Source organism: Dermacentor variabilis, unplaced genomic scaffold (assembly GCF_050947875.1).
Source record: "Dermacentor variabilis isolate Ectoservices unplaced genomic scaffold, ASM5094787v1 scaffold_13, whole genome shotgun sequence".
Classification (NCBI taxonomy): Eukaryota; Metazoa; Arthropoda; class Arachnida; order Ixodida; family Ixodidae; genus Dermacentor; species Dermacentor variabilis.
Genome location: NW_027460291.1, coordinates 38325970 through 38344404, shown reverse-complemented (window position 1 = coordinate 38344404; position 18435 = coordinate 38325970). Strand labels below are relative to the sequence as shown.

Genomic DNA, 18435 nt, shown 5'->3' with positions numbered 1-18435 from the left:
TTGCTCAGTTGGGAGAGCGTTAGACTGAAGATCTAAAGGTCCAGGGTTGGATGCTGGGTTTCGGCATATTCATAGTGCGTTTCTTTAGGCGTTGTGCATAACAATACAGATAGCAATTCAGACAGCATTGTGAGCTTTTCTGATACTTCCGCGATACGGCACTATTTAACATTAATAGAAGCTTGCGCAGCCTTAGCAAATGGTGGAGCGAATATTTTTAAAAGAAGTTTCCTTACGTCGGATACCTTAGACGGCGGTTCGTGGGAACCAAGCTATCGCTTAGCGCCTCATGAATTTGTTACTCGTTCCGCCGAAATAGCTCAGCTGAGAGAGCGTTAAACTGATGATCTAAAGGTCCCTGGTTCGATCCCGGGTTTCGGCATATTCATATAGCGAATTTTTTAGCCCTTGTGCATAACAATACAAATAGCAATTCAGACAGCATTGTCAGCTTTTCTGTTACTTCCGCGATACGCCACTGTTTAACATTAATAGAAGCGTGCGTAGCCTACAGTAAATAGTGAGCGAATATTTTTAAAAGAACTTTCCTTACGTCGGATACCTTAGATGGCGGTTCGTGGGAACCCACCCATCGCTTAGCGCCTCATGATTTTGTTACTCGTTCCGCCGAAATAGCTCAGTTGGGAGAGCGTTAAACTGAAGATCTAAAGGTCCCGAGTTGGATCCTGGGTTTCGGCATATTCATATAGCGAATTTTTTAGCCCTTGTGCATAACAATACAAATAGCAATTCAGACACCATTGTCAGCTTTTCTGTTACTTCCGCGATACGCCACTGTTTAACATTAATAGAAGCGTGCGTAGCCTACAGCAAATGGTGGAGCAAATATTTTTAAAAGAAGTTTCCTTACGTCGGATACCCTAGACGGCGGATCGTGGGAACACAGCCATCGCTTAGCGCCTCATGAATTTGTTACTCGTTCCGCCGAAATAGCTCAGCTGAGAGAGCGTTAAACTGATGATCTAAAGGTCCCTGGTTCGATCCCGGGTTTCGGCATATTCATATAGCGAATTTTTTAGCCCTTGTGCATAACAATACAAATAGCAATTCAGACACCATTGTCAGCTTTTCTGTTACTTCCGCGATACGCCACTGTTTAACATTAATAGAAGCCTGCGCAGCCTACAGCAAATGGTGGAGCGAATATTTTTATAAGAAGTTTCCTGACGTCGGATACCTTAGACGGCGGTTCGTGGGAACCCAGCCATCGCGTAGCGCCTCATCATTTTGTTACTCGTTCCGACGAAATAGCTCAGTTGGGAGAGCGTTAGACTGAAGATCTAAAGTTCCCGGGTTGGATCCTGGGTTTCGGCATATTCATAGTGCGTTTCTATAGGCGTTGTGCATAACAATACAAATAGCAATTCAGACAGCATTGTGAGCTTTTCTGATACTTCCGCGATACGCCACTGTTTAACATTAATAGAAGCGTGCGTAGCCTTAGCAAATGGCGGAGCGAATATTTTCAAAAGAAGTTTCCTTACGTCGGATACCTTAGACGGCGGTTCGTGGGAACCAAGCTATCGCTTAGCGCCTCATAATTTTTTTGCTCGTTCCGTCGAAATAGCTCAGTTGGGAGAGCGTTAAACTGAAGATCTAAAGGTCTCTGGTTCGATCCCGGGTTTCGGCATATTCATATAGCGAATTTTTTAGCCCTTGTGCATAACAATACAAATAGCAGTTCAGACACCATTGTCAGCTTTTCTGTTACTTCCGCGATACGCCACTGTTTAACATTAATAGAAGCGTGCGTAGCCTACAGCAAATAGTGGAGCGAATATTTTTAGAAGTTTCCTTACGTCGGATACCTTAGATGGCGGTTCATGGGAACCCAGCCATCGCTTAGCGCCTCGTGATTTTGTAGCTCGTTCCGCCGAAATAGCTCAGTTGGGAGAGCGTTAGACTGAAGATCTAAAGGTCCCGGGTTGGATCCTGGGTTTCGGCATACTCATAGTGCGTTTCTTTAGGCGTTGTGCATAACAATACAGATAGCAGTACAGACAGCATTGTCAGCTTTTCTGTTACTTCCGCGATACGCCACTTTTTAACATAAATAGAAGCGTGCGTAGCCTACAGCAAATGGTAGAGCGAATATTTTTATAAGAAGTTTCCTTACGTCGGATACCTTAGACGGCGGTTCGTGGGAACCCAGCCATCGCTTAGCGCCTCGTGATTTTTAGCTCGTTCCGCCGAAATAGCTCAGTTGGGAGAGCATTAGACTGAAGATCTAAAGGTCCCGGGTTGGATCCTGGGTTTCGGCATATTCATAGTGCGTTTCTTTAGGCGTTGTGCATAACAATACAGATAGCAATTCAGACACCATTGTCAGCTTTTCTGTTACTTCGACGATACGCCAATGTTTAACATTTACAGAAGCGTTCGTAGCCTACAGCAAATGGTGGAGCGAATATTTTTAAAAGAAGTTTCCTTACGTCGGATACCTTAGATGGCGGTTCGTGGGAACCCAGCCATCGCTTAGCGCCTCATGATTTTGTTACTCGTTCCGCCGAAATTGCTCAGTTGGGAGAGCGTTAGACTGAAGATCTAAAGGTCCAGGGTTGGATGCTGGGTTTCGGCATATTCATAGTGCGTTTCTTTAGGCGTTGTGCATAACAATACAGATAGCAATTCAGACAGCATTGTGAGCTTTTCTGATACTTCCGCGATACGGCACTGTTTAACATTAATAGAAGCTTGCGCAGCCTTAGCATATGGTGGAGCGAATATTTTTAAAAGAAGTTTCCTTACGTCGGATACCTTAGACGGCGGTTCGTGGGAACCAAGCTATCGCTTAGCGCCTCATGAATTTGTTACTCGTTCCGCCGAAATAGCTCAGCTGAGAGAGCGTTAAACTGATGATCTAAAGGTCCCTGGTTCGATCCCGGGTTTCGGCATATTCATATAGCGAATTTTTTAGCCCTTGTGCATAACAATACAAATAGCAATTCAGACAGCATTGTCAGCTTTTCTGTTACTTCCGCGATACGCCACTGTTTAACATTAATAGAAGCGTGCGTAGCCTACAGTAAATAGTGAGCGAATATTTTTAAAAGAACTTTCCTTACGTCGGATACCTTAGATGGCGGTTCGTGGGAACCCACCCATCGCTTCGCGCCTCATGATTTTGTTACTCGTTCCGCCGAAATAGCTCAGTTGGGAGAGCGTTAAACTGAAGATCTAAAGGTCCCGAGTTGGATCCTGGGTTTCGGCATATTCATATAGCGAATTTTTTAGCCCTTGTGCATAACAATACAAATAGCAATTCAGACACCATTGTCAGCTTTTCTGTTACTTCCGCGATACGCCACTGTTTAACATTAATAGAAGCGTGCGTAGCCTACAGCAAATGGTGGAGCAAATATTTTTAAAAGAAGTTTCCTTACGTCGGATACCCTAGACGGCGGATCGTGGGAACCCAGCCATCGCTTAGCGCCTCATGAATTTGTTACTCGTTCCGCCGAAATAGCTCAGCTGAGAGAGCGTTAAACTGATGATCTAAAGGTCCCTGGTTCGATCCCGGGTTTCGGCATATTCATATAGCGAATTTTTTAGCCCTTGTGCATAACAATACAAATAGCAATCCAGACAGCATTGTCAGCTTTTCTGTTACTTCCGCGATACGCCACTGTTTAACATTAATAGAAGCGTGCGTAGCCTACAGTAAATAGTGAGCGAATATTTTTAAAAGAACTTTCCTTACGTCGGATACCTTAGATGGCGGTTCGTGGGAACCCACCCATCGCTTAGCGCCTCATGATTTTGTTACTCGTTCCGCCGAGATAGCTCAGTTGGGAGAGCGTTAGACTGAAGATCTAAAGGTCCCGGGTTGGATGGTGGGTTTCGGCATATTCATAGTGCGTTTCTTTAGGCGTTGTGCATAACAATACAGATAGCAATTCAGACAGCATTGTGAGCTTTTCTGATACTTCCGCGATACGCCACTGTTTAACATTAATAGAAGCGTGAGTAGCCTACAGCAAATAGTGGAGCGAATATTTTTAAAAGAAGTTTCCTTACGTCGGATACCTTAGATGGCGGTTCGTGGGAACCCAGCCATCGCTTAGCGCCTCGTGATTTTGTAGCTCGTTCCGCCGAAATACCTCAGTTGGGAGAGCGTTAGACTGAAGTTCTAAAGGTCCCGGGTTGGATCCTGGGTTTCGGCATATTCATAGTGCGTTTCTTTAGGCGTTGTCCATAACAATACAGATAGCAATTCAGACAGCATTGTGAGCTTTTCTGTTACTTCCGCGATACGCCACTGTTTAACATATATAGAAGCGTTCGTAGCCTACACCAAATGGTGGAGCGAATATTTTTAAAAGAAGTTTCCTTACGTCGGATACCTTAGATGGCGGTTCGTGGGAACCCAGCCATCGCTTAGCGCCTCATGATTTTGTTACTCGTTCCGCCGAGATAGCTCATTTGGGAGAGCGTTAGACTGAAGATCTAAAGGTCCCGGGTTGGATCCTGGGTTTCGGCATATTCATAGTGCGTTTCTTTAGGCGTTGTGCATAACAATACAGATAGCAATTCAGACAGCATTGTGAGCTTTTCTGGTACTTCCGCGATACGCCGCTTTTTAACATTAATAGAAGCGTGCGTAGCCGACAGCAAATGGTAGAGCGAATATTTTTATAAGAAGTTTCCTTACGTCGGATACCTTAGACGGCGGTTCGTGGGAACCCAGCCATCGCTTAGCGCCTCGTGATTTTGTAGCTCGTTCCGCCGAAATACCTCAGTTGGGAGAGCGTTAGACTGAAGTTCTAAAGGTCCCGGGTTGGATCCTGGGTTTCGGCATATTCATAGTGCGTTTCTTTAGGCGTTGTCCATAACAATACAGATAGCAATTCAGACAGCATTGTGAGCTTTTCTGTTACTTCCGCGATACGCCACTGTTTAACATTTACAGAAGCGTTCGTAGCCTACAGCAAATGGTGGAGCGAATATTTTTAAAAGAAGTTTCCCTACGTCGGATACCTTAGATGGCGGTTCGTGGGAACCCAGCCATCGCTTAGCGCCTCATGATTTTGTTACTCGTTCCGCCGAAATAGCTCAGTTGGGAGAGCGTTAGACTGAAGATCTAAAGGTCCCGGGTTGGATGCTGGGTTTCGGCATATTCATAGTGCGTTTCTTTAGGCGTTGTGCATAACAATAAATTAGCAATTCAGACACCATTGTCACCTTTTCTGTTACTTGCGCGATACGCCACTGTTTAACATTTATAGAAGCGTTCGTAGCCTACAGGAAATGGTGGAGCGAATATTTTTAAAAGAAGTTTCCTTACGTCGGATACCTTAGATTGCGGTTCGTGCGAAGCCAGCCATCGCTTAGCGCCTCATGATTTTGTTACTCGTTCCGCCGAAATAGCTCAGTTGGCAGAGCGTTAGACTGAAGATCTAAAGGTCCCGGGTTGGATGCTGGGTTTCGGCATATTCATAGTGCGTTTCTTTAGGCGTTGTGCATAACAATACAGATAGCAATTCAGACAGCATTGTGAGCTTTTCTGATACTTCCTCGATACGCCACTGTTTAACATTAATAGAAGCGTGCGTAGCCTACAGCAAATGGTGGAGCGAATGTTTTTAAAAGAAGTTTCCTTACGTCGGATACCTTAGACGGCGGTTCGAGGGAACCCAGCCATCGCTTAGCGCCTCATGATTTTGTTACTCGTTCCGCCGAAATAGCGCAGTTGGGAGAGCGTTAAACTGAAGATCTAAAGGTCCCTGGTTCGATCCCGGCTTTCGGCATATTCATATAGCGAATTTTTTAGCTCTTGTGCAAAGCAATTCAGACACCATTGTCAGCTTTTCTGTTACTTCCGCGATACGCCACTGTTTAACATTAATAGAAGCGTGCGTAGCCTACAGCAAATAGTGGAGCGAATATTTTTAAAAGAAGTTTCTTTACGTCGGATACCCTAGACGGCGGTTCGTGGGAACCCACCCATCGCTTAGCGCCTCATGATTTTGTAGCTCGTTTCGCCGAAATAGCTCAGTTGGGAGAGCGTTAGGCTGAAGATCTAAAGGTCCCTGGTTCGATCCCGGGTTTCGGCATATTCATATAGCGAATTTTTTAGCCCTTGTGCATAACAATAAAATAGCAGTTCAGACACCATTGTGAGCTTTTCTGATACTTCCGCGATACGCCACTGTTTCACATTAATAGAAGCGTGCGTAGCCTACAGCAAATGGTGGAGCGAATATTTTTAAAAGAAGTTTTCTTACGGCGGATACTTTAGATGCCGGTTCGTGGGAACCCAGCCATCGCTTAGCGCCTCGTGATTTTGTAGCTCGTTCCGCCGAAATAGCTCAGTTGGGAGAGCGTTGGACTGAAGACCTAAAGGTCCCTGGTTCGATCCCGGGTTTTGGCATATTCATATAGCGAATTTTTTAGCCCTTGTGCATAACAATAAAATAGCAATTCAGACACCATTGTCAGCTTTTCTGTTACTTCCGCGATACGCCACTGTTTAACATTATAGAAGCGTGCGTAGCCTACAGCAAATGGTGGAGCGAATATTTTTAAAAGAAGTTTCCTTACGTCGGATACCTTAGACGGCGGTTCGTGGGAACCCAGCCATCGCTTAGCGCCTCATGATTTTGTTACTCGTTCCGCCGAAATAGCTCAGTTGGGAGAGCGTTAGACTGAAGATCTAAAGGTCCCGGGTTGGATGCTGGGTTTCGGCATATTCATAGTGCGTTTCTTTAGGCGTTGTGCATAACAATACAGATAGCAATTCAGACACCATTGTCAGCTTTTCTGTTACTTCCGCGATACGCCACTTTTTAACATTAATAGAAGCGTGCGTAGCCGACAGCAAATGGTAGAGCGAATATTTTTATAAGAAGTTTCCTTACGTCGGATACCTTAGACGGCGGTTCGTGGGAACCCAGCCATCATTCTGCTTCCGGCTCCCGAGCTGAACGGATCGCGGGATCATGGGCTCCAATGGAGCGGCATATGCGGCTGTTAGCCGCGGCAACAGGCTTTCGACGGAAGAAGAAAAAGATTACCAGATAATTTTGCCTCGCCTACCTACAGGACGTATTGTTTTGAACACAGTTTTTTTGCACGGCGACGCTCGTGTTCGCCCGTTTCGTGTAGAAGATTTTCGAGACGCGCTTCAAGCTGTTGGTATGCTCTCTGGCGTCGTCGCCCTTGGAGCATACCAAATCAACCATGTATGGGCGGTGACGATGAAGACAGCCGAGGCTGCCGAAAAGCTGGCGGCCCTGAAGGAGCTGCAGGTGAAGGGGCGTCGCTGCCTGGTCATCGACCCCAAGGAACAACAGGTGAAGCTTCGTATCCACTGGCTTCTGCATGGGGTGGACGACGAAGACGTCAAGACCGCGCTGGCCTCCTTCGGCAAGGTGACGGAAGTGACCCGGGAGCGCTGGCGAGTGGATGGCGTTTCCGACAAGGGCTCGACGACCCGAGCAGTGCTGCTGCAGCTGAAGGCAGGAATGAAAGTCGACGACCTGCCCCACCAGATCCGCGTGGCCGGCGAGCTTGCGCTGGTGGTAGCCCCAGGACGTCCCATGCAGTGCCTGCGCTGCCGAGGCTCTGGCCACGTTCGTCGTGAATGCAAGGTTCCCCGTTGCTCGCGGTGCAGGCTTTTTGGACACAACGACGCGGACTGTGTGCGTTCATACGCAGTAGCCGCGGGTTCGGCGGAGAGCGAGCCGTCGACGTTAGACCATGTAATGGACGTGACCGAGGCGGAGGAAGCGGCCACGGGAGCTGGAAACGGCAAAGTGGCGGCAGAAACCAGCGTGACGACCAAGCAAGCCGAAGGAGGAAGGAATATCCCTCCCCCCAAAGAACCAGCAGCTACAGTCGAGAGCGTGAAGACGGCCCCGCATGAAAATGAGAGCCGCCAGCCAGCTACGGATGCAACGCAGGCAGAGGCGGACGACAACGCGACCCCTGCTAGCGCCCGCGTCGAATCCGTCTCGGCACCGGTCAAGAGATCCCTGCAGCACGAGGAGAAAGTCGACGGAAAGGCTGGCGGTGACTCCGAGGCACCACCCGCTAAGACGCTACCTGGAAGGCGCTCCACCCTCAAGCCTAAGCCGAACTTGGAGACTGACCGTAGGCTTACCCCGAAGCCGACCAAAGAGGAACCCGGGCGACGGCCGCCGGATGGCCACGGAGGCGTCTAGCGGTCAGCTAGACGTTAAGGTGAGCACCATGCTCCGGGCCTTCTCCCCTCCGGTTTTCACCAATAATGGCTACCAACCCGTCGCTTAGCCTCGGCACGCTAAACGTTCGAGGTCTGGCCGCCAAAAGGAAACAGAGTCAGGTTTACAGACTACTAGTGGACCACGACCTCGACGTTTTAGCCGTGCAAGAAACCAAGGTAGACGGCGAGGAGGAGACCGGGAGCATGGTGCAAAGATTCACGTATAACTACTATACGGTAGTGAGCCACGCCTTAGGGACTTCGGCAGGGTGTGTGCTGTTCGTGAGGAAGCTCCCTGGTCTTGTTATAGATGGTTACTTCTCCTGTACTTCTGGTCGACTTGTCTTTTGTGACTTCAGCTATTGTAATGTCCAATGGCGCGTGTTTTGCATTTATGCGCCTAATACTGTGCAAGAGAGGGCAAATTTCTTTTTGAGTTTAAAGCATCATTTACATGTGCAAAAAATGATAGCCTGTGTAGGCGACTTCAACTGCGTCTTGAAAGCTGAGGATAGGTCTACGCGTCGCGTGGTTTGTGACAAAAGTAGTGATATCCTGGCGCAGATCACACACGAATTCGAATTAGAAGATATCGCAGAATGTTTTCGCGGTCACGGAGACGTAAGCTACACTCACTTTCAGGGCACAAGTCACGCACGCTTAGACCGTATCTATCTTTCATATGATTTAGTTGAAAAATGCCAGTGCTACACAGTTACGGCCATATCATATTCTGACCACTGCCTGGTAAAATGCACGGTGGGCAGGAAGAAAGAACGAAACAAGTTCGTCTGGGAACTGTGGAAATTGAATGCAGAGCTGTTACGGGATGAAACTTTTAACGAAAATGTAGTGGCTACTCTGAATTCTTTTGGAACAGACAGTTCTACGAAATTTGGTGAGGAATGGGAGTTGCTGAAGCAAAGCATTAAATTGAAGGCAATCGAAAGAAGTACCGTACTGCGATATGAACAAAAGGCCAGAGAAAAGGATTTAACAACATTGCTAGAAAAATTTGCGAAGCTTGAATGCATACAACCTGGCGCCTATCAACAAGATATGCGCGCCGTTAAGAAGAAGCTCGAGGTATTCGACGAAGATCGCTTCCGAGGTGCGCTAGTGCGCGCCAGAGCAGAAAGGCTATCATGCGGGGAAACGCCAACGAAAAGAGCACTGGGGTTAGAAAAAAAGCACTCGAGACGTAAGCAGATTGAGGCTATCGAATATGAAGGGGTGGTATTAACGGATAACAATAATATAGGGCGTGCTTTCTTTGAGCATTACAAAGAACTTTTTACATTCAGGCCTGTCAACATGCACGATTTCAAGAAATTATTTTTGCAACGAATCCCACAGCTGTCGAGTGAGGTTAAAGAAACCTTAGAACGACCATTAACAGAACATGAAGTGATGAAAGCCATCGAAGACCTGAATCCTGGAAGTCGCCAGGTCCAGACGGTCTTTGTGCCGCATGGTACAAATCGTTCAAAAGCCACCTAGCTCCTATCTTAACAGCAGTTTTCCAGGAAGCATATGAACTGAAAATACTTCCACCATCCTTTGGCCAGTCCCATACAGTACTAATACCGAAAACAGAAGAGACCGAAAAGCTCAAGCAACTTTCCTCCTACAGACCCATAGCGCTTACTAACTGCGACTACAAAATATTGATGAAGGTGTTGGCACGACGGGTCCAGTCAGTTATTAAGGAAGTAGTCGGCCCACACCAGACGTGTGGTATTCGTGGAAGAACCATTTTCACTAACATCCATAAAATGAAGTGTGTGCTGGAGTGTTGTGACGCCATGTGCGATGCAGTAGCCATCCTCCAGCTAGACTTGGAGAAGGCGTTTGATTGTGTTTCTCACGACATATTGCTTACCATCCTTGAACACGTTAATTTTGGCCACATAATCACTGAAGGGGTGACCATGGCGTACCGGAGCTGCTATACCAGACTTATAGTTAATCAGATGTTGGGGGCCCCCATTAACGTGAAGCGCTCCGTTCGCCAGGGTTGTCCACTCAGTCCACTCCTGTTTTGTGTCTACATAGAAACGCTATGTCTGGCCATCATTGAAAATGAATGTATTAAGGGGTTTAGTCTTCAATCAGCAGAAGTGAAGCTACTGGCATACGCTGACGATGTGGCTGTGTGCTGTAAGGACAAACAAAGTGTATTGAATACTGTGAATATCGTCAAAAAGTTTGGTAACGTCACTAACAGCTACGTTAACTGGCAGAAATGTTTGGGGTTTTGGCATGGAAGATGGGCGTCTACACCAGACCACTTTTCGAACGTAAACTGGGTCACGACGCCAGTGAAGTACCTTGGAGCACCCCTTGATGCCTACAAGGACAGTAGCGAGTACTGGAAGGAGCGGACAAAACAACTAAAAGAAAAAGCCGACCGATGGAACGCCTGTTACTTGTCAATATTCGCGAGAGCTACAGCGTGCAACATGTTTCTCGTGACAAAGATCTGGTACGTAATGCAGGTACTACAGTGCTCTCGTATTAATGTGCAGAAACTGCACCGCGTGTTCGCTGTATTCGTGTGGGCATCAAGCTGGGAGCGATGTAGCCGAGATAATCTCTTCCGGCGCGTGAAGGATGGTGGTCTGGGGTTGGCGCACCTCTTCCTGCGTCAACTGGTGAATAGATTCTCCTTCTTTCGAGATACAAACGACCCATTTCTGCGCACGGTGATCCAAATGAGGCTGTCAAGATCACTTCCCGAATTCGTTGTAGGTACGGAAATAATGCCAGGACCAGTCCGTGGTTTCTTTCGGGAAATAGTTCAGAGTGTTTCCTTTTTGCGTGTTCGTTTTTCAAGTGCATATTTGTGGAGTGTAAAACGGAAAAAGTTATATCGTGATTTATGTGACAGTGTTTTGCTGGTACCTATGTACAGAGCCCCGTACAGTGGAGGCCCAGGCCTAGATGTATTGAAAAGGGTGAAGAAGATGCCAGTTCAACCAGCCACTAAATCGTTCTTCTTTAAATTACACACCGGTACTCTACCTGTTAAATTCTTCCTTGAACAACGTGGGTTCTACATGCCATGGGGAATCCACTGCCTTATATGTAAAAAAACAGAAAGCATAGATCACGTCTTCATCCACTGTTGGGAAGGGGTCTTTTTCTGGGACGTGTTACAAAGGACTCTAAAAAAGGAGCTACCTATAGATCCCCACGGAATCAGGTTTCTGCCAGTATATGACGACGAAGGTTTCCCGTACGACCTGATCATGCTTACGGGCCTCCACTGTTTATGGCGCGCAAGAATGGCGGGTTACCATTGTGACCCGGATGCCCGACTGGCGCCTCTGTACTTTTGTGAATCCATGCAACGGTATGTGGAAGTGATGAAGATGCAACAGCCTGTTCCTGAGTGGCTGTCGAGGGTTGAACCCCTTACAGCACTAAAGGAATTTTAATCCGACAACGTCGTGCCACAGTAGCGGACGGCAGCGAATGTAAATATTACTCTTCCTTGTTCCGTTTGTGTATTCATCCCTTTTTGCTTCTTTGGTCTTTGTTTATATCATTTAGGAATTTGTGTTGTGTTATGTCGAGTACTGGCAATAAAGAAAAAAAAAAAAAAGGGAACCCAGCCATCGCTTAGCGCCTCGTGATTTTGTAGCTCGTTCCGCCGAAATACCTCAGTTGGGAGAGCGTTAGACTGAAGTTCTAAAGGTCCCGGGTTGGATCCTGGGTTTCGGCATATTCATAGTGCGTTTCTTTAGGCGTTGTCCATAACAATACAGATAGCAATTCAGACAGCATTGTGAGCTTTTCTGTTACTTCCGCGATACGCCACTGTTTAACATTTACAGAAGCGTTCGTAGCCTACAGCAAATGGTGGAGCGAATATTTTTAAAAGAAGTTTCCTTACGTCGGATACCTTAGATGGCGGTTCGTGGGAACCCAGCCATCGCTTAGCGCCTCATGATTTTGTTACTCGTTCCGCCGAAATAGCTCAGTTGGGAGAGCGTTAGACTGAAGATCTAAAGGTCCCGGGTTGGATGCTGGGTTTCGGCATATTCATAGTGCGTTTCTTTAGGCGTTGTGCATAACAATAAAATAGCAATTCAGACACCATTGTCACCTTTTCTGTTACTTCCGCGATACGCCACTGTTTAACATTTATAGAAGCGTTCGTAGCCTACAGGAAATGGTGGAGCGAATATTTTTAAAAGAAGTTTCCTTACGTCGGATACCTTAGATTGCGGTTCGTGGGAAGCCAGCCATCGCTTAGCGCCTCATGATTTTGTTACTCGTTCCGCCGAAATAGCTCAGTTGGCAGAGCGTTAGACTGAAGATCTAAAGGTCCCGGGTTGGATGCTGGGTTTCGGCATATTCATAGTGCGTTTCTTTAGGCGTTGTGCATAACAATACAGATAGCAATTCAGACAGCATTGTGAGCTTTTCTGATACTTCCTCGATACGCCACTGTTTAACATTAATAGAAGCGTGCGTAGCCTACAGCAAATGGTGGAGCGAATGTTTTTAAAAGAAGTTTCCTTACGTCGGATACCTTAGACGGCGGTTCGAGGGAACCCAGCCATCGCTTAGCGCCTCATGATTTTGTTACTCGTTCCGCCGAAATAGCGCAGTTGGGAGAGCGTTAAACTGAAGATCTAAAGGTCCCTGGTTCGGTCCCGGCTTTCGGCATATTCATATAGCGAATTTTTTAGCTCTTGTGCAAAGCAATTCAGACACCATTGTCAGCTTTTCTGTTACTTCCGCGATACGCCACTGTTTAACATTAATAGAAGCGTGCGTAGCCTACAGCAAATAGTGGAGCGAATATTTTTAAAAGAAGTTTCTTAACGTCGGATACCCTAGACGGCGGTTCGTGGGAACCCACCCATCGCTTAGCGCCTCATGATTTTGTAGCTCGTTTCGCCGAAATAGCTCAGTTGGGAGAGCGTTAGGCTGAAGATCTAAAGGTCCCTGGTTCGATCCCGGGTTTCGGCATATTCATATAGCGAATTTTTTAGCCCTTGTGCATAACAATAAAATAGCAGTTCAGACACCATTGTGAGCTTTTCTGATACTTCCGCGATACGCCACTGTTTCACATTAATAGAAGCGTGCGTAGCCTACAGCAAATGGTGGAGCGAATATCTTTAACAGAAGTTTTCTTACGGCGGATACTTTAGATGCCGGTTCGTGGGAACCCAGCCATCGCTTAGCGCCTCGTGATTTTGTAGCTCGTTCCGCCGAAATAGCTCAGTTGGGAGAGCGTTGGACTGAAGACCTAAAGGTCCCTGGTTCGATCCCGGGTTTTGGCATATTCATATAGCGAATTTTTTAGCCCTTGTGCATAACAATAAAATAGCAATTCAGACACCATTGTCAGCTTTTCTGTTACTTCCGCGATACGCCACTGTTTAACATTATAGAAGCGTGCGTAGCCTACAGCAAATGGTGGAGCGAATATTTTTAAAAGAAGTTTCCTTACGTCGGATACCTTAGACGGCGGTTCGTGGGAACCCAGCCATCGCTTAGCGCCTCATGATTTTGTTACTCGTTCCGCCGAAATAGCTCAGTTGGGAGAGCGTTAGACTGAAGATCTAAAGGTCCCGGGTTGGATGCTGGGTTTCGGCATATTCATAGTGCGTTTCTTTAGGCGTTGTGCATAACAATACAGATAGCAATTCAGACACCATTGTCAGCTTTTCTGTTACTTCCGCGATACGCCACAGTTTAACATTAATAGAAGCGTGCGTAGCCTACAGCAAATGGTGGAGCTAATATTTTTAAAAGAAGTTTCCTTACGTCGGATAGCTTAGACGGCGGTTCGTGGGAACCCAGCCATCGCTTAGCGCCTCATGATTTTGTAGCTCGTTCCTTCGAAATAGCTCAGTTGGTTGAGCGTTAGACTGAAGATCTAAAGATCCCGGGTTGGATCCTGGGTTTCGGCATATTCATAGTGCGTTTCTTTAGGCGTTGTGCATAACAATGCAGATAGCAATTCAGACAGCATTGTGAGCTTTTCTGGTACTTCCGCGATACGCCACTGTTTAACATTAATAGAAGCGTGCGTAGCCTACAGCAAATAGTGGGGCGAATATTTTTAAAAGAAGTTTCCGTACGTCGGATACCTTAGATGGCGGTTCGTGGGAACCCAGCCATCGCTTAGCGCCTCGTGATTTTGTAGCTCGTTCCTTCGAAATAGCTCAGTTGGGAGAGCGTTAGACTGAACATCTAAAGGTCCCGGGTTCGATCCCGGGTTTCGACATATTCATAGTGCGTTTCTTTGGGCGTTGTGCATAACAATAAAATAGCAATTCAGACACCATTGTCAGCTTTTCTGTTACTTCCGCGATACGCCACTGTTTAACATTAATAGAAGCGTGCGTAGCCTACAGCAAATAGTGGAGCGAATATTTTTAGAAGTTTCCGTACGTCGGATACCTTAGATGGCGGTTCGTGGGAACCCAGCCATCGCTTAGCGCCTCGTGATTTTGTTACTCGTTCCGCCGAAATAGCTCAGTTGGGAGAGCGTTAGACTGAAGATCTAAAGGTCCCGGGTTGGATGCTGGGTTTCGGCATATTCATAGTGCGTTTCTTTAGGCGTTGTGCATAACAATACAGATAGCAATTCAGACACCATTGTCAGCTTTTCTGTTACTTCCGCGATACGCCACAGTTTAACATTAATGGAAGCGTGCGTAGCCTACAGCAAATGGTGGAGTTAATATTTTTAAAAGAAGTTTCCTTACGTCGGATAGCTTAGACGGCGGTTCGTGGGAACCCAGCCATCGCTTAGCGCCTCATGATTTTGTTACTCGTTCCGCCGAAATAGCTCAGTTGGGAGAGCGTTAGACTGAAGATCTAAAGATCCCGGGTTGGATCCTGGGTTTCGGCATATTCATAGTGCGTTTCTTTAGGCGTTGTCCATAACAATACAGATAGCAATTCAGACAGCATTTTGAGCTTTTCTGGTACTTCCGCGATACGCCCCTTTTTAACATTAATAGAAACGTGCGTAGCCTACAGCAAATGGTAGAGCGCATATTTTTATAAGAAGTTTCCTTACGTCGGATACCTTAGACGGCGGTTCGTGGGAACCCAGCCATCGCTTAGCGCCTCATGATTTTGTTACTCGTTCCGACGAAATAGCTCAGTTGGGAGAGCGTTAGACTGAAGATCTAAAGGTCCCGGGTTGGATCCTGGGTTTCGGCATATTCATAGTGCGTTTCTTTAGGCGTTGTGCATAACAATACAGATAGCAATTCAGACACCATTGTCAGCTTTTCTGTTACTTCCGCGATACGCCACTGTTTAACATTAATAGAAGCGTGCGTAGCCTACAGCAAATGGTGGAGCGAATATTTTTAAAAGAAGTTTCCTTACCTCGGATACCTTAGACGGCGGTTCGTGGGAACCCAGCCATCGCTTAGCGCCTCATGATTTTGTTACTCGTTCCGCCGAAATAGCTCTGTTGGGAGAGCGTTAGACTGAAGATCTAAAGATCCCGGGTTGGATCCTGGGTTTCGGCATATTCATAGTGCGTTTCTTTAGGCGTTTGCATAACAATACAGATAGCAATTTAGACACCATGGTCAGCTTTTCTGTTACTTCCGCGATACGCCACTGTTTAACATTAATAGAAGCATGCTAGGCCTACAGCAAGTAGTGGAGCGAATATTTTTAAAAGAAGTTTCCTTACGCCGGATACCCTAGACGGCGGTTCGAGGGAACCCACCCATCGCTTAGCGCCTCATGATTTTGTTACTCGTTCCGCCGAAATAGCTCAGTTGAGAGAGCGTTAGACTGAAGATCTAAAAGTCCCGGGTTGGATCCTGGGTTTCGGCATATTCATAGTGCGTTTCTTTAGGCGTTGTGCATAACAATACTGATAGCAATTCAGACAGCATTGTGAGCTTTTCCGGTACTTCCGCGATACGCCACTTTTTAACTTTAATAGAAACGTGCGTAGCCTACAGCAAATGGTAGAGCGCATATTTTTATAATAAGTTTCCTTACGTCGGATACTTTAGACGGCGGTTCGTGGGAACCCAGCCATCGCTTAGCGCCTCGTGATTTTGTAGCTCGTTCCGCCGAAATAGCTCAGTTGGGAGAGCGTTAGACTCAAGATCTAAAGGTCCCGGGTTGGATCCTGGGTTTCGGCGTATTCATAGTGAGTTTCTTTAGGCGTTGTCCATAACAATACTGATAGCAATTCAGACAGCATTATGAGCTTTTCTGTTACTTCCGCGATACGCCACTGTTTAACATTTATAGAAGCGTTCGTAGCCTACAGCAAATGGTGGAGCGAATATTTTTAAAAGAAGTTTCCTTACGTCGGATACCCTAGACGGCGGTTTGTGGGAACCCACCCATCGCTTAGCGCCTCGTGATTTTGTAGCTCGTTCCGCCGAAATAGCTCAGTTGGGAGAGCGTTAGACTCAAGATCTAAAGGTCCCGGGTTGGATCCTGGGTTTCGGCATACTTATAGTGCGTTTCTTTAAGCGTTGGGCACAACAATACAGATAACAATTCAGACAGCATTGTGAGCTTTTCTGTTACTTCCGCGACACGCCACTGTTTAACATTAATAGAAGAGTGCGTAGCCTACAGAAAATGGTGGAGCGAATATTTTTAAAAGAAGTTTCCTTTCGTCGGATACCTTAGATGGCGGTTCGTGGGAACCCACCCATCGCTTAGCGCCTCATGATTTTGTTACTCGTTCAGCCGAAATAGCTCAGTTGGGAGAGCGTTAGACTGAAGATCTAAAGGTCCCGGGTTGGATCCTGTGTTTCGGCATATTCATAGTGCGTTTCTTGAGGCGTTGTGCATAACAATACCGATATCAATTCAGACAGCATTGTGAGCTTTTCTGTTACTTCCGCGATACGCCACTGTTTAACATTAATGGAAGCGTGGGCAGCCTACAGCAAATGGTGGAGCGAATATTTTTATAAGAAGTTTCCTTACGTCGGATACCTTAGACTGCGGTTCGTGGGAACCCAGCCATCGCTTAGCGCCTCGTGATTTTGTGGCTCGTTCCACCGAAATAGCTGTTGGGAGAGCGTTAGACTGAAGATCTAAAGGTCCCTGGTTCGATCCAGGGTTTCGGCATATTCATATAGCGCATTTTTTACCGCTTGTGCATAACAATAAAAAAGCAGTTCAGACACCATTGTCAGCTTTTCTGTTACTTCCGCGATACGCCACTGTTTAACATTAATAGAAGCCTGCGCAGCCTACAGCAAATGGTGGAGCGAATATTTTTATAAGAAGTTTCCTGACGTCGGATACCTTAGACGGCGGTTCGTGGGAACCCAGCCATCGCGTAGCGCCTCATAATTTTGTTACTCGTTCCGACGAAATAGCTCAGTTGGGAGAGCGTTAGACTGAAGATCTAAAGTTCCCGGGTTGGATCCTGGGTTTCGGCATATTCATAGTGCGTTTCTATAGGCGTTGTGCATAACAATACAAATAGCAATTCAGACAGCATTGTGAGCTTTTCTGATACTCCCGCGATACGCCACTGTTTAACATTAATAGAAGCGTGCGTAGCCTTAGCAAATGACGGAGCGAATATTTTTAAAAGAAGTTTCCTTACGTCGGATACCTTAGACGGCGGTTCGTGGGAACCAAGCTATCGCTTAGCGCCTCATAATTTTTTTGCTCGTTCCGTCGAAATAGCTCAGTTGGGAGAACGTTAGACTGAAGATCTAAAGGTCTCTGGTTCGATCCCGGGTTTCGGCATATTCATATAGCGAATTTTTTAGCCCTTGTGCATAACAATACAAATAGCAGTTCAGACACCATTGTCAGCTTTTCTGTTACTTCCGCGATACGCCACTGTTTAACATTAATAGAAGCGTGCGTAGCCTACAGTAAATAGTGGAGCGAATATTTTTAGAAGTTTCCTTACGTCGGATACCTTAGATGGCGGTTCGTGGGAACCCAGCCATCGCTTAGCGCCTCGTGATTTTGTACCTCGTTCCTTCGAAATAGCTCAGTTGGGAGAGCGTTAGACTGAACATCTAAAGGTCCCGGGTTCGATCCCGGGTTTCGGCATATTCATAGTGCGTTTCTTTGGGCGTTGTGCATAACAATAAAATAGCAATTCAGACACCATTGTCAGCTTTTCTGTTACTTCCGCGATACGCCACTGTTTAACATTTATAGAAGCGTTCGTAGCCTACAGCAAATGGTGGAGCGAATATTTTTAAAAGAAGTTTCCTTACGTCGGATACCATAGACGG

General features: G+C 46.5%; 19 non-coding genes across 19 annotated transcripts; all 19 read left to right on the top strand.

The window, feature by feature from the left end:
- Positions 1-309: 309 nt before the first annotated feature.
- Positions 310-382, top strand: TRNAI-GAU (transfer RNA isoleucine (anticodon GAU)). The gene has a single exon. It is a non-coding gene; the product is annotated as a tRNA-Ile (tRNA).
- Positions 383-626: 244 nt separating this feature from the next.
- Positions 627-699, top strand: TRNAF-GAA (transfer RNA phenylalanine (anticodon GAA)). Its single transcript has one exon. It is a non-coding gene; the product is annotated as a tRNA-Phe (tRNA).
- Positions 700-944: 245 nt separating this feature from the next.
- Positions 945-1017, top strand: TRNAI-GAU (transfer RNA isoleucine (anticodon GAU)). The gene has a single exon. It is a non-coding gene; the product is annotated as a tRNA-Ile (tRNA).
- Positions 1018-1578: 561 nt separating this feature from the next.
- TRNAF-GAA (transfer RNA phenylalanine (anticodon GAA)) lies at positions 1579-1651 on the top strand. The gene has a single exon. It is a non-coding gene; the product is annotated as a tRNA-Phe (tRNA).
- Positions 1652-1893: 242 nt separating this feature from the next.
- Positions 1894-1966, top strand: TRNAF-GAA (transfer RNA phenylalanine (anticodon GAA)). Its single transcript has one exon. It is a non-coding gene; the product is annotated as a tRNA-Phe (tRNA).
- Positions 1967-2209: 243 nt separating this feature from the next.
- TRNAF-GAA (transfer RNA phenylalanine (anticodon GAA)) lies at positions 2210-2282 on the top strand. The gene has a single exon. It is a non-coding gene; the product is annotated as a tRNA-Phe (tRNA).
- Positions 2283-2842: 560 nt separating this feature from the next.
- Positions 2843-2915, top strand: TRNAI-GAU (transfer RNA isoleucine (anticodon GAU)). The gene has a single exon. It is a non-coding gene; the product is annotated as a tRNA-Ile (tRNA).
- Positions 2916-3159: 244 nt separating this feature from the next.
- On the top strand, positions 3160-3232 carry TRNAF-GAA (transfer RNA phenylalanine (anticodon GAA)). The gene has a single exon. It is a non-coding gene; the product is annotated as a tRNA-Phe (tRNA).
- A 245-nt stretch (positions 3233-3477) lies between these two features.
- Positions 3478-3550, top strand: TRNAI-GAU (transfer RNA isoleucine (anticodon GAU)). Its single transcript has one exon. It is a non-coding gene; the product is annotated as a tRNA-Ile (tRNA).
- Positions 3551-5695: 2145 nt separating this feature from the next.
- TRNAF-GAA (transfer RNA phenylalanine (anticodon GAA)) lies at positions 5696-5768 on the top strand. The gene has a single exon. It is a non-coding gene; the product is annotated as a tRNA-Phe (tRNA).
- A 233-nt stretch (positions 5769-6001) lies between these two features.
- Positions 6002-6074, top strand: TRNAF-GAA (transfer RNA phenylalanine (anticodon GAA)). Its single transcript has one exon. It is a non-coding gene; the product is annotated as a tRNA-Phe (tRNA).
- A 244-nt stretch (positions 6075-6318) lies between these two features.
- On the top strand, positions 6319-6391 carry TRNAF-GAA (transfer RNA phenylalanine (anticodon GAA)). The gene has a single exon. It is a non-coding gene; the product is annotated as a tRNA-Phe (tRNA).
- Positions 6392-13113: 6722 nt separating this feature from the next.
- Positions 13114-13186, top strand: TRNAF-GAA (transfer RNA phenylalanine (anticodon GAA)). Its single transcript has one exon. It is a non-coding gene; the product is annotated as a tRNA-Phe (tRNA).
- A 244-nt stretch (positions 13187-13430) lies between these two features.
- On the top strand, positions 13431-13503 carry TRNAF-GAA (transfer RNA phenylalanine (anticodon GAA)). The gene has a single exon. It is a non-coding gene; the product is annotated as a tRNA-Phe (tRNA).
- Positions 13504-14380: 877 nt separating this feature from the next.
- TRNAF-GAA (transfer RNA phenylalanine (anticodon GAA)) lies at positions 14381-14453 on the top strand. Its single transcript has one exon. It is a non-coding gene; the product is annotated as a tRNA-Phe (tRNA).
- A 557-nt stretch (positions 14454-15010) lies between these two features.
- TRNAF-GAA (transfer RNA phenylalanine (anticodon GAA)) lies at positions 15011-15083 on the top strand. The gene has a single exon. It is a non-coding gene; the product is annotated as a tRNA-Phe (tRNA).
- Positions 15084-16277: 1194 nt separating this feature from the next.
- Positions 16278-16350, top strand: TRNAL-CAA (transfer RNA leucine (anticodon CAA)). The gene has a single exon. It is a non-coding gene; the product is annotated as a tRNA-Leu (tRNA).
- Positions 16351-16594: 244 nt separating this feature from the next.
- On the top strand, positions 16595-16667 carry TRNAL-CAA (transfer RNA leucine (anticodon CAA)). The gene has a single exon. It is a non-coding gene; the product is annotated as a tRNA-Leu (tRNA).
- A 1192-nt stretch (positions 16668-17859) lies between these two features.
- On the top strand, positions 17860-17932 carry TRNAF-GAA (transfer RNA phenylalanine (anticodon GAA)). Its single transcript has one exon. It is a non-coding gene; the product is annotated as a tRNA-Phe (tRNA).
- The last annotated feature ends 503 nt before the right edge of the window (positions 17933-18435 follow it).